The sequence below is a fragment of the Erythranthe guttata genome, chromosome 6 (genome assembly GCF_056151865.1).
Source record: "Erythranthe guttata isolate IM_541 chromosome 6, IM_541, whole genome shotgun sequence".
Taxonomy (NCBI): Eukaryota; Viridiplantae; Streptophyta; class Magnoliopsida; order Lamiales; family Phrymaceae; genus Erythranthe; species Erythranthe guttata.
The window spans coordinates 7,390,325-7,405,150 of record NC_142538.1 but is presented as its reverse complement, the minus strand read 5'-3'; the positions used below and the strand labels follow the sequence as shown (position 1 = coordinate 7,405,150).

The following is a 14,826-nucleotide window of genomic DNA, read 5'->3' as shown; positions in this document are numbered from 1 at the left end:
ATATCTATTTTTTTTTTTATCAGTTTGTACATATATATTTTATTAGAATAGAAGTAAATACTAAATTGTGCCTTTGAATGATTGCAAGGAGTGGCCTAGGCTGCTGGATCAAGTGAGTCTGTGTGAATTGACTCAACTTCGAATTAACAATCGCTAGTAGAGCTTGTCAAACTCACACATGATTAATCTAATGTGATTTATGATAGTGTAGATTTACACAATGAATCTATAATTAGTTTCGGATTCCTTCGTTACTAAAATATTATTTATTGTACTTTCCATGGTCCAATTATAATATAGGGACTATTAGCCATAACCCCCTAAAGTATTTTTTTTTTTAATAAGGGTGGATCTACCTACCTTTTCAATATTAGTAGTAGATCCACAATTTTCCATATACCGATAATAATCCTCTAATAAAAACAACGAATTAAACTAATAAATAAAAGACTCAAAATCCCGCATTGCTAAAATAACGTTCTCAATCCCCCAAATCTCGAACCCACTTTTCTTTCAACCATTCCCTACCAAAATTAATTTCTTAAAACCCCAGTACTACTACACCGGCGAGAATTCTAGGGCGAGAAACACGACGAAGCTACCAATCGGCGGTAACAGCCTTCTTTGAGACGCGAACGATTCTAAAATAACTATAAATTTCCCATAGATGTGGTCTTTTCGTACGCATCGACGAAAAACGACTACAAGCACATCCATCTTTCTGTTATTTCCTACATCATCAGTGTATGAAGAAGATGTCGGCCGCACTAAGTTTGGCATGTTCATAAATTTCTGCAACCTCTTAGTACAGACAATTAATCCTTGATTTTTTTTTTCATTCTTTGTCGTGGTGTACATGGGAAAGGAGGATGAGAAAAAAACAATGATATTCGAATCGTTGACTCGAGTAAGTAAATCTGCTAGAATTTTATTTTATTTATTCTATCAATTTTGATAACTACATTCGAACGGAACTATTTTTTTTTTACACGAATCAGAAAAATAGTCTGTTTTTGTAATAAAAATAGTTGATTAAAGAAAATAGTTGATTTTGAAAAATAGTCTAATTTATATTATAAAATAGTCTATTTAGCCAAAGTGAAGCAAAATTTGAAAAACTAGCGTGTTTTGTACTTTCAATAGTTGGTTAAAGAAAATGACTAATGTTGAAAAATAGTCTATTTTGCATAATGTTATTGTTTACATAATGTTAATCTGCACTGATGGAATAACAGGCGCAAACAAACTTGTCAAAGAGAAGAACGGAGGGAAAAATATGTCTAAGACATACATTCTTCAAGAGTGTCGATTTCAACCAAGCCTGCCTCAAATACCCTAAATTTACACATTCACACAATTGTATTAGTTTTGGAATCAACGAGAGGGATAAATTCTGTAGTTGTTTATAAATTCTTGTTTAAATGAATAGAAGAAAAAAAGATGATTGCAATAAATTGTGTGGATGTAATGGTAGTTGATTATCCTTGTTATTGTTGAAAAATTTATGTAGATTTATGTGTGGCTTACCAATTGAGGTGATGCTATTTCTTGTTAATTTATTGTGAATCGGGAGAAAAAATAGTTAGTTCTAAATTGATATCGACAAGTCCGTATAAAAATAGTCGGTTTCAAGAAACAACTATTTATGTCGCATCAATTCTATCAAAAACAACTATTTATGTCACATGATAATAACAATGTTTTATATAAAACACCCTAATTTTACACACAAAAATGAACCAACAAAAACACCTACAAAAAGTCTAACAAAAACGAGTACAACAAAATATTTAATTGAGTGAAACCACCTAGCTATGTCATGCACAAAAAAGACTATTTTAAGTCATGAGAAACTATTTATATCAGACAATAACAAAAACGGATATAAAATGAACCATAATTTCACCGAAAATAAAAATGAATTTATGTTACATAAATTCCAGGAAAAACAACTACTTATGTAACATGATAACGAAAACGACTACAAAAAAAATAAACAAAGAAAGCGATTACAAAAAATACTCAATTCCAGCGTAGCCTACTGCCGCCACGCGAAAGGAACCAACAAAATCAACTATAAAAATTTAACATAAACGACTATAAATTTCACCGAACCCTAACACCGCCACACAATTGTGAAGACCGTGGAATCAACTTTTGCCGCTAATTTGGACAGCACCGCCGCCGCAAATCCTAACGAAAACAACTATAAAAAATAGTAGAATAACAAAAAGCAACTATATTGTTGTAAAAGATACCTAACGTCAAAAGTATCACGAAAAAAATCGAAAAAATCAAAACGTTAGCGACGAAGGGTCAGAGGCGGCGGCGACAAAGTTACAACATCCGGCGATGGAATTGAGGGGTGGAGCTATGGAGGAATTTTTGAGTTTCTGATGTCGTCTTCTACAACTAAATCGAGAATCGCAGCGATGGCGGCGGCGGCGGCAGGACAAGAGCTTCAGATTTACCATAGATATGAATTAGAATAGAATTACCATATATATGAATTCAAATTTAATGCATCGAATTGGCGTTCAAAACAACTGGGTTGAAAAAAAAATTAAAAAAAACTCGCCTTCTTCAATTACAGTCGTCGACGCTCTGAACGGAATCATATATGAATCTCAACGTGCCTTTGAAAGGGTTCAAAAATTAACACCATGGTTGAGGGAGATGAGACGGTTATGGAATATGCCGATATATCGTGATCCCAGAGATTTATTTAAATCACGTATTTAAAATAAAATAATTACACAGGGGTGAATTAGTCATGTTAATTATATAATTAATTAAAAAAAATTGTATTTAATACAAAGGGAGGTTCTCACTAATTATTAAAAGGGGATTATATCCACCCTAATTAGGGGTGAAAGTCGGATGGATCGGATCGGAATTAGCCTTTTTGGAAAATTTCCAAAAAATTTCGGAAGTACAAAATCAATTCCGATTCCAATTCCAAAATTTCCGGAATCTAAAAATTCATTCCAATTCCAAAAGGCCCGGAAATTTTGGAATTTCGGAAAAAAATCGGAAATTACATAAGCTTTAAAATTTCAAAACTTAGCCGAAATTTCCTAAAATGTTCATAATTTTTCGAAAATAAGAGCATCCACGTCGATAAAAGTAAAACTCATAACTACTAAATTTCAGCTCAAAAAAATAAATAAAAATAAATACAGCATAATATCCAATAAAACTTTTAACAAAAATCCATTATGTCAAAATCCTAAAACAAAACTTATAGGTGTATTTTTCGGAAAATAAGGATTATATAATATATACTATTTATAGGTGTATTTTTCAGAAAAAAATCGGAATTTTTCGGAATTAATTTCGGAATTAAATCGGATTGGAAATCGGAAATTCCAAATTTATTTTAATTCCAATTCCAATCCAAAAAAATTGGAAAATTTCGGAAATTAGAATTTCGGAAGTCGGAATGAAAAAAGTTGTTCCAAAATCAGAACTTTTCGGATCGGAACCGGCGGAAGTTGAAAAATCCGTTCCAACTTGCACCCCTAACCCTAATATATGTAAATGTTGTGGGGGTTCTCACTAATTATCCCACATAGGGGTAATTTAGTTTTCACTAAAATATTTAATTTTATTTAAATAAAGCTAGAGTTGTTAGTTTAGGAGCAACGCGTTATGACCGAGTCCAAAGACTCGTGTTACTTTCACAATCACCTACCCGCAAAGAAAACTAGATAACCCCAATAATAATAATAAACTCTAAAAATTGGTAATATATATAGATGAATGTGGATACAAATTAAATTAAATTAAATTTCCATAGGAGTAATTAAATTAAATATGAAAGCATTAATATTAACATATATCTTCTTCCTCTGTTTCTTGCTAATGCATGATCCAACTCTGAGTCTCTCTTCTATGCAAAATCACAATCCTAGATACGATAGAAGTCTTAGAGGTAAGCAGCCGTCGCCACCGCCGCCGAAACCCAGTAAGTTTAACCGCCAAGAGGCGCCACCATCTCCTCCGTTTGGGCCGCCACCTCCTCCACCACCACCGCCACCACCACCACCGTCGTATTAGTTAGTCAAATTGAAGGTCGCAGAATGGTTGGCAACACCGTGTCATAAATAAAACATGTCTTCGATCGTGTCGTATGCTTTTATTTCGAGTATTGCTTTGATTGATTATATTCTTTGTTTGATTGACATCTACACAAAATGATATATACAATTGTTAGATAAAATCCAATTTAGGTCCGAATATGATTCGATTCAACACGGTGCTTGTCAAGGGTTTAGAGGCGACACTGAGTTATATATATCGGGTGAGTTTCAATCGTCGATGATGTTAAATAACTTCTCACTAATCACACATACACATAGTTGTACGTGATTATGCACAGATGAACAGTTAATATTCACCTGATTCTATATATTGTATTATCATTTTCATGCTAAAAGACTGGTATTGTGTTCGAGTTATACCGTCATCCATTCGAAAGATTCCACATGCAAGGCTTTCAACTATAATTTATAACACGTCTGCATGCATATTAGATATATAAAAAAACCAAATAATTTACTTTATTAAAAAAATTAAACTTTTAGATAAAATGTTCATTCAAGATTAAAAATGGGCTAGGTTGTTCGGCATGTTTTGAACACAATTCGGCACCACGCATCTCAGTTAGCACTGTCTTCAAGAGTAGATAGATAACCATGAATAATTCATGAAAACTGACAAAATTATCTTAACCCTAATTTAACAACTCATAAGATCAAATCAAAATTGTAATTACCAGCTTGAGCATATGAAACTTAAGCACAAATTACACTACACAGCATCAGAATGCATGCAAAACATTAAATAGCCAAGACATACAAAAACTCGGCTTCGGAAGCGAAACCGGACGGCATGTGGAGGTCTTAACCGGAAATAGTGGAGCGAAGAGTAGACTGGCTGCGTTCATGGTAGTGGCGCCGGAGTGGAAGTTGGAGGTTTTACTGTGTTTGGGGAGTGGAGAAATAGGATTAGATATTTGAGCTGTGATTCACTGCGACTCAACACACCAAACTTAAGGTGCGACTCGTTCGATGACTACTCACTGCGTGCCACGTCAGCCAGACGATTGCTCTGCTGGCAGTTTTAGTCTCTCTAACTACATATTGACACCCTAAAATTCATGAAATGCTGTCAAAGTTTAACTGATCATAATTCAACGGAAATATAATTATCCATGTATTAATTTCAATAAATAATATGCCTATTTTACACTCGTAAGAAATTGGGAATTGCAATTTTACCCAGAATTATAATAGGTCATGTAGATTAAGATTGTAAATGAGACTCTAATAATATAAATTAAATTACTTTTTAATTAAATAATTTGGACTAGAATTGGATGGGGTGCGCCAGGCCCGTGCAGTAGTGCAACGCATGAGCGACGCTCGAAAGGCCAGGAAGCAAGCTTCCTAAACGGGCCTTCCCCCTAAAAAAATGAATTTAATATCGTGTGGGCCAATGGCCCACATATCAGATATTAAACTGATAAGAACAGATACTACACTTGATCTTAGCCAAAAGGCCGAGAAAGGTATGAGCTTCCTTATATTCGGGCTTCACTTTTTATATCCCACTTCTCTCACCCTTCTATTCTTCAGAAACCGATGTGGGACAAACACCACTTAAAAAAAATAAAAAATAAAAACATAAACAAGAATACAAAAAGAAAAACCCCTAGAAGTGTAAGTTAATTATTTTTTAGGATTCCGTTGCCAACCTTTAGAGCAACTTTAATGGGTTATTAAATGCTTATTAGATATTTATGATAATATTTTAAAATACATTTAAAACTAATCTACTCCAACCATGGTAATTAAATTTTATTGTCAATTGGAAGTTTTTTGATTATTTTATATCTAATTACCACATGTCAATTTGTGATTGGTTGCTTAGGTGGTTATTTTTTTGATAACTCAATCTGCAGGAAGTATTTTTAGATTCAAATACGTGAAATATTAAAATACAAACCCATTTTAATAACCCCTTTGGAGAACACAATTTTTAAATTTTAGGAGTCAAATGGTAGTTAAGAGATTTGATAACTCATTTAATAACTCCATTGGAGTTGCTCTTAAAGGGAGTGTCAAAGCTCTTTAACTATCATCATTTTGATAATTCAAGATAGGAATTTTCCAGTCGGAGTTATCAAATGAGGTTCTATTTTGATATTTTATTGTTTGGGAGGTAAATATACATTTGGGAGAAATAATACCAATTGGAGACTTGGAGTTACACAACTTAAGCACCTAAATAACCAATTAGAAAATGATATGTGCTAATTATAATATATAATTACATTATTTATTTTTGAATTACTAACTATTTGATAACCATTGTTGGAGTAAATAAATTTATTTATATATCAAACTAAAATATGAATTATCAAATAAATATTTAATAACTCATTTTGATATTTTTGGATTGGAGTTGTTCTTGATAAGGAAATAAAATTATAATCGTGTATAAAAAATAAACTAAACATATAGAATACATACTTTCAAAAACAAAAGAGGATCATATAATAAAATAAATAATGGGATCAAGGGTGGAACGAGAGATTCGTGTCATGGTCTGCCAGTTTTGGCTCAACCCTTTGCCAGTTTCTCTTGGGTTGGAAGCTAAGAAGTAACAAACGTAGTCCAAATAGAGTAGGCCCAAGTTGATCATGTGTATATAGATATTGGTAGAGATTCTTAGAGGATTCTAGAAAACTTTCTAGAACCCTTCATTTGTATATATTTTCTAGAAATACTTTGGGGTGTTCTAGTGAACAACATCTAGCCCTTAGATCAAATAGATTTTCACCGTTCATTAAGGAAGTGGCCTAGCATAAATAGCGGTAGGGACTTCATTTGGAATATCCCAACAAAAATCCAACAAATCCAAGTCATTCAACCAATACAAGTACTTTCCTACAAGGAAAACTCTTTCGTCAAGGGAACACAATATGTTCTCGTACTCTAAATTTAGATTTGATCTATAGATTAATTATAATTTACATCTATAGATTAATTATAATTTACATGGGTTGAGACTATTCCAGTTTTTTTGATATAATTATGCAAAATTTATGCAGGTTTTCAACAAGTTCAGAACGAACAATTTGTAATTTGTGATACGCTACCTAGATTGAATCACTTTGTCGATGAGCTTCGAGTTGCCGGTCAGAACGGCGAATTCTTAAGTAAAACAACTTGTTCCTTGTTTGACATTCGTTTTTTTAGTTTATGCGTAACAAAACGGAGTTTAGAAGGAATTAATGATGCAAACTAGGTGGTTTTTTAGCAAAGTTTACTCCATGAAACATTATGGCCTTTGACCATTGCTTGATTTTGTTTCTTCCTTGGAATATATATATATATATATATATATATATATATATATATATATATATATATATATATATATATAATAATAATTGACGAGTGAGACAAATTATGTTAGACCCTACTTAGGTGTTATAAAAAATTATTTACACCAACATAGAGTGAACAATAGGTATGCTGTATTTCACCCAAAGGCGAACTTGTAGTGATATCGATAGTTTATCTTATTTGACTCAAGGTCTTATTTGAGCATCCTTTTATCTTTACCTTATATATTTGCTATTTTCATTTCAGTTGCTATTCCTACTTCATTGTACTCGCATGCTTCTGGTATTAAGACTCTCAGTGGGTCAAATTTCTCCGAATGGTATGAACAAATTCAATTCACCTTGGGTGTTATGGATTTGGACCTAGCATTGCTTACTGAAAAACCTGGGGAAATAACGGATGCTAACAGTGATGAAGAAGTTAGCCTAATTGAAGCTTGGACCAAGTCCAATAGGCTTAGTCTTATGCTTATTAGAATGACTGTTGCTAATAACATTAAGACTTCCCTTCCCGAGGTTGACAATGCTATGGAACTGTTAACGGCTATTAAAGAACGCTTTAAATCAGCGGACAAGTCGTTAGCAGGGACACTCATGGCTGAATTGACTACCATGAAATATGGTGGTGATAAGGGAATTCAGGAACATATCCTGAATATGACTGATAAGGCTGCCAAACTTGGAGCTCTCGGCATGAAAGTGGAAGAGTCCTTCCTTGTGCAATTTATCCTTAACTCACTTCCATCAAAGTTCGGCCCATTCAAAATCCACTATAATACTCAAAAAGATAAGTGGAATTTGAATGAGCTGACTAGTATGTGTATTCAAGAGGAAGTGAGATTAAAGCAAGAAGGAAATCACTTTGCATTGGTTGTAACTCATGGAAGTATGAAGAAGAAAGGGAAATTTGTGAAGAGTGGAAAGAAATTCGCACCAAACAAAAGATATGAACCTGGTGAAAGTAGTCAGGGTCATGGAAAGGTTTTTGTTGTCACCTGTTACTTTTGTAACAAGAAGGGACACGTAAAGAAGGATTGTGAGAAACGAAAGGCTTGGTTCGAAAAGAAAGGTATTCATCTTTCTTTTGTATGTTATGAATCAAATCTTATTGAAGTTCCTTCTTACACTTGGTGGCTTGATTCTGGTGCTACAACTCATATCACAAATTCATTACAGGGATTCCTTACAACTCGGAAACCGGAGGAAAGTGAAAAGTACATCTATATGGGGAACCGTCTCAAATCTAAAGTGGCGTTAGTTGGCACTTATCGCCTCATATTAGAGACGGGTCACAAGATGGATCTTGAAAACACTTTTTATGTACCTTCGTTTTCTAGGAATTTGGTTTCTTTGTCAAAACTGGATGTTTGTGGTTATTCAGCTTTAATTGGTTGTGGAAAACTCAGTTTTATGTTTAATTCAATAATAATTGGTTCCGGTATTTTATGTGATAGTTTATATAAAATATCTTTGAATCATGAGTTTGAACAATCATTATTAACCACTCATTCGGAAGTTGGCGTAAAGCGAAGCCTAAATAACGAAAATTCTTCTATCTTGTGGCATAAACGATTGGGGCATATCTCCAAGGAAAGAATCGAAAGATTGGTAAAAACTGTAATTTTGGAAAATCTAGACTTTACTGATTTTCAAATGTGTGTGGATTGCATTAAGGGTAAGCAAACCAAACACAATAAAAGAGGTGCCACAAGAAGTAAAGAGCTTCTTGAGTTAATCCATACAGATATCTGCTCACTACCTATTCCATGTTTTAGTGGAGAAAAGTATTTTATCACCTTTATTGATGATCTATCTCGTTATGGTTATCTCTATCTAATTCATGAAAAATCTCAAGCCGTTGACATGCTTGAGGTGTTTGTTACGGAAGTCGAAAGACAATTAGATAGAAAAATTAAAGTTATACGATCAGATCGGGGTGGGGAATACTATGGTAGATATGATGAGTCGGGACAAAATCCTGGCCCATTTGCTAAATTCTTAGAAAAGCCTGGTATTTGTGCTCCATACACAATGCCTGGAACACCACAGCAGAATGGAGTTGCTGAACGTCGTAATCGTACTCTCATGGATATGGTTAGGAGTATGTTAAGTAATTCAACTGTACCCATTTCACTTTGGAATGAAGCCTTGAAAACCGCTATGTATATCTTAAACCGGGTTCCCAGTAAGGCAGTCCCGACAACTCCCTACGAGTTGTGGACTGGTAGGAAACCTAGTTTAAGACATTTACATGGTTGGGGTTGTCCAGCAGAGGCTAGAATATACAATCCAAATGAAAAGAAATTGGACCCTAGAATAATTTCTGGATATTTTATTGGTTATCCACTAAAGTCAAAAGGGTACATATTTTATTGTCCTAACCATACTACGAGGATAGTTGAAACTAGAAACGCCAAATTCTTAGAGAATGGTGAAGTTAGTGGAAGTCTTGAATCAAGAAAGGTAGAACTTGAGGAAATTAGGGTGGATATTTTACCATCTTATTTCCCTCAAGATGAAGTTACTCTTCAACCTATACAGCAGGTTGAAACAAATGATTCGCCACTCCATTCACCACTTCATGAAGATGTTATTATTGGCAATACTGTAGAACCACCACAACCGGTAGCTTTGAGGAAATCTCAAAGGGAAAGAAAATCTGCCATATCCGATGATTTTGTGGTGTATCTACAAGAATCTGATTTTGATATTGGTATTCAAAATGATCCAGTTTCATATTCACAAGCCATGAAAAGTAAAGATTCTAATAAATGGATTGATGCTATGAATGAAGAGTTGAAATCAATGGACTATAACGGTGTCTGGGATCTTGTCGAATTGCCTAAGAACAGTAAGAAAGTCGGTTGTAGATGGGTCTTTAAGACCAAACGTGACTCTAAAGGCAATATCGAAAGATTTAAGCTAGACTAGTAGCCAAAGGTTTCACTCAAAAGGAAGGCATTGATTATAGAGAAACTTTCTCTCCAGTATCTAAGAAAGACTCTCTTAGAATCGTTATGGCTCTTGTAGCTCATTATGATTTGGAGTTGCACCAAATGGACGTGAAAACCGCTTTTCTGAATGGGGATTTAGATGAATATATCTATATGGACCAGCCTGAAGGATTTGCAAAACAAGGAAAGGAACACTTGGCTTGTAAATTAAAGAAATCCATATATGGACTTAAACAAGCTTCTAGACAATGGTATATAAAATTCAATGATACCATTACTTCCTTTGGATTTAAGGAAAACACTGTTGACCAGTGTATATATCTAAAGGTCAGTGGGAGCAAGTTTATCTTTTTAGTCTTGTATGTGGATGATATTTTACTAGCAAGTAGTGATCTTGGTTTGCTTCACGAAACTAAGAATTATCTTTCCAAGAATTTTAAGATGGTTGATATGGGTGAGGCAAATTATGTTATTGGGATAGAGATCTTTAGAGATCGATCTCGAGGATTGTTAGGCTTGTCTCAGAAAGGATATATCAATCGAGTTCTTGAAAAATTTAATATGCAGTTTTGTTCAGCCATTAATGCCCCTATCACGAAAGGTGATAAATTAACTGAAAAGCAATGTCCAAAGAATGATTTGGAAAGGGAGAAAATGAAGTTGATTCCATATGCATCAGCAGTTGGAAGTCTGATGTATGCACAGACTTGTACTAGACCAGATATTAGTTATGCAGTGGGAGTACTTGGTAGATATCAAAGTAATCCGGGAATAGATCATTGGAAAACAACAAAGAAGGTTATGAGGTATCTTCAAGGAACAAAGGATTACATGCTTACTTATAGGAGATCGGACCAATTGGAGGTTATTGGTTATTCAGACTTTGATTTTGCTGGTTGTGTAGATAGTAGAAAGTCCACATCGGGCTTTGTATTTCTACTAGCTGGTGGAGCAATCTCTTGGAAGAGTGTAAAGCAAAGTATTATTGCTTCTTCCACAATGGAGGCTGAGTTTGTAGCATGTTTTGAGGCCTCGAGTCATGCACTATGGTTGCGAAATTTTATCTTAGGGTTTAAAGCTGTTGACTCAATTGCTAAGCCTTTGAAGATATATTGTGATAACACCGCAGCCGTTTTCTTCTCTAAGAATGGAAAATATTCAAGTGGATCCAAGCACATGGATCTTAAGTACTTGGTTGTTAAAGAAAGAGTCCAGAAACAACAAGTGTCAATAGAAAATTTAAGTACAACTCTTATGGTTGCTGATCAATTAACCAAGGGATTGCCTGTAAAGACATATGATGAACATGTTATTAGAATGGGTCTTTTGAGCAATCCATGATTTGATGAGTTATGATTATGTAATTGACACTTAATTTATGAAATGTTTCTGTTTTCCTGTTTCCAATTATGTGTGCACATATTATATTTGGATTTAACAGGGTTTGTCCTAACAAGACAAAATTAAAGGGGCTATTATGGATTAGAATAGTAAGGGTTATTAGTGGCGTAATACATAGAAGGGAATATGATGAATGAATCATATAACCGCTATGATTCACATTAATAACTCAAACTAGTTCTAGTATTAAAGTACTCTATTTACCTATTATGGTAATCACCTTAATTTTCTTTTAAAATCGTGATCACGTGTCAAATGTTTTGTATGAAGAACCCACCGAGTGAAATATTTTCTTAAACTTATTTTTCTTAATCGATTCAGTGGACCAAGTGGGAGAATGTTAGTTTACGTTTTTTTAACGTTTTATTTTGTGGTCCACTAATCTTTATTTTCAATTAATTAAATTGTGGGTAATTCAAATTATGGTATTAAGGTGATTTATGGTATTTACTTTGTAACGTAATAAGACAATAAAATACCATGATGGGTGGGATTTGTCTTCTGCCGTTACAAAGAATCGTGGCCCTCTTCTCTCGTCTATAAAAGAAATCCACAACTCTTCTCCTCAACCATCAGACACAATTGAGAATTCCATCACTTACAGAAATATTCGTGAGTTGTGATATTAGAGAGATAGAGAGAAGAAGGTGTGCTACGAATAAAGTTCTCAAGGAGATTCGAAGGAGGCCTGGCTAGGCTCGGCTTGTAGATTACTATCATCGTTGTTCATCATCTCTATCGGTGAATCCATGGCGAACGGTATGTCGATAATCTCTATTACGTGATTATATTCTTAAGATGAATTTAATTTCAAGATTCTGTGATTAAGGTTTTCCGCATAAAATAAATAAAAGTCTTTCAATTGGTATTATATATATATATATATATATATATATATATATATATATATATATATATATATATATATATATATATATATATATATATATATACCCATTGTATTTAATCATCCAGGAAAATATATAGAAAAACAACATAAACACATTACATTACATACACACATGCAGCAGAAGAGTGACAACAAAAGCATTTTGCTTTAAGGACATCTTACACATAGTTCATAATAATAATAATAATAAAATAAAACACCATATATTAATTAAAATCCTAGATTGCTTTGAGAGCCAGAAACCTCGGTTCTTTAGGCAAGAACTTCTGCTCGGCGTAAACATTCATGTAATCCTCGAACACAAACTTCGGATACTTAGCACCTGATGATGATGATGAATCCTTCACCACCTCCTCCTCCTCCATCACCGCCGCAGCGGTGGCCTCAGCCGCCAGCAGCTCAGGTGAAGGTGCTATCACGGCCTTGTAAGACGGATTATAGAACGAAGCAATTGACCTCCTATTCCCATCGGGCCGGGCCAAGACCCGGTGCCAAACGCTCTTGTACCTCCCGTTGCTCAAAACCTCGATCTGATCACTTGTGTTGATGACCACAGCATTTCTCATGGGCTGCACATCGATCCACGCTCCGTCTTTCAAGATCTGGAGGCCGTTGACCTCGTCATCTTGGAAGAGGAGGATGACCCCACCTGCATCCGTGTGGGCCCGAAGCCCGGTCACCTTCTCCGGATGGGGGCAGGGTGGGTAGTGGCTCACTTTTGTCCCGAAAAAAGCTGCATTCTCAGAGTCTTGTGTCCACCGTTGAAGGCCTTGTTGAGGTACCCTTTCGGGAGGCCTAGGTTTTCGTCCATCGTTTCGAGGACTCGTAGCGCGAGTTTCTTGAGCTCGATTCTGTATTCCTTCATGGTTTCCCTGTTCATCATACATGATTAGTTTGACTTCTAGTAATCAATCATCAAAATAATTAATCATATGCATGCACATGTTCTTGTCTTAGATAATACAATATATGTCAACTAGAATTACTAGCTAGTAGTTTATAATTATGATATATTAATTACAGTTGTCAAGTTTCAACATGCATGAACTGATTTTTTCTCATATGAAAACAGATATTGGTCTATATTACAAAAAAATAAAATAATCATCGTCGGAAATACATCGATCGTTTACTATATTTAGTATTTACTATGGATGTTCAAGTCTTCCTACTGCTGACTTTTTTCGAATGACCACTTGGTGCATGTACACAAGTAACACAAAACGCATTTGTGAAGTTATATGCTTTTTTCGTTCCATAATATATGTGGCTTTAAAGAAAAAAAATATTTTTTATATTTTTTATTTCATAATTCAATACTGCTTTAGTTATATATTTTTCAATTATGCCCATATTGGTCTATCAATGTTTATGTTTACTAAAATCAAGAAACATTTATTGAGATTTTTTTTAAATTTTTTCAAAGGTAAAAAACATCTATTTTCCATCTTATTATTATTATTATTATTATTATTATTATTATTATTATTATTATTATTATTATTATTATTATTATTATTATTATTATTATTATTATTATTATTATTATTATTATTATTATTATTATTATTATTATTATTATTATTATTATTATTATTATTATTATTATTATTATTATTATTATTATTATTATTATTATTATTATTATTATTATTATTATTATTATTATTATTATTATTATTATTATTATTATTATTATTATTATTATTATTATTATTATTATTATTATTATTATTATTATTATTATTATTATTATTATTATTATTATTATTATTATTATTATTATTATTATTATTATTATTATGGGTAATTTTTTATAAACCCTCAACTCTAAGATTGTATAGGTCCTAGTCCAAGTCATAAGTCCTATTTTTCTAAACCCCCCTATTAATTCTTTTGGCTGATTTGCCCCTTGCAATAAAATAGGAAAATTTCTTTTAAAAATAATTATTCACCAAATCAGATTTTTTAGCTAAAAAAGAGGCAAAGAAATCTCGTGAGATTGAAACTGCAAAATTTTACCTCTCATTTCTTTTAATTTATCCAATAGCCCTAATTCTCAAATCGACAAAAATTGTTGTATATCTTCACACCGCCATCGAAGGGAGAAACTGCCTCGCTCTCTTTCAATTTACTCACTTCTCGTT

At 33.4% G+C, this 14,826-nt stretch overlaps 1 non-coding gene and 1 pseudogene across 1 annotated transcript; both read right to left on the bottom strand.

Annotated features, from left to right (window-relative positions):
- Positions 1 to 5,380: 5,380 nt before the first annotated feature.
- LOC148770029 (U2 spliceosomal RNA) lies at positions 5,381 to 5,576 on the bottom strand. The gene has a single exon (XR_016031946.1). It is a non-coding gene; the product is annotated as a U2 spliceosomal RNA (small nuclear RNA).
- Positions 5,577 to 12,841: 7,265 nt separating this feature from the next.
- Positions 12,842 to 13,709, bottom strand: LOC148770028 (1-aminocyclopropane-1-carboxylate oxidase 5 pseudogene; annotated as a pseudogene).
- Between the last annotated feature and the right edge of the window lie 1,117 nt (positions 13,710 to 14,826).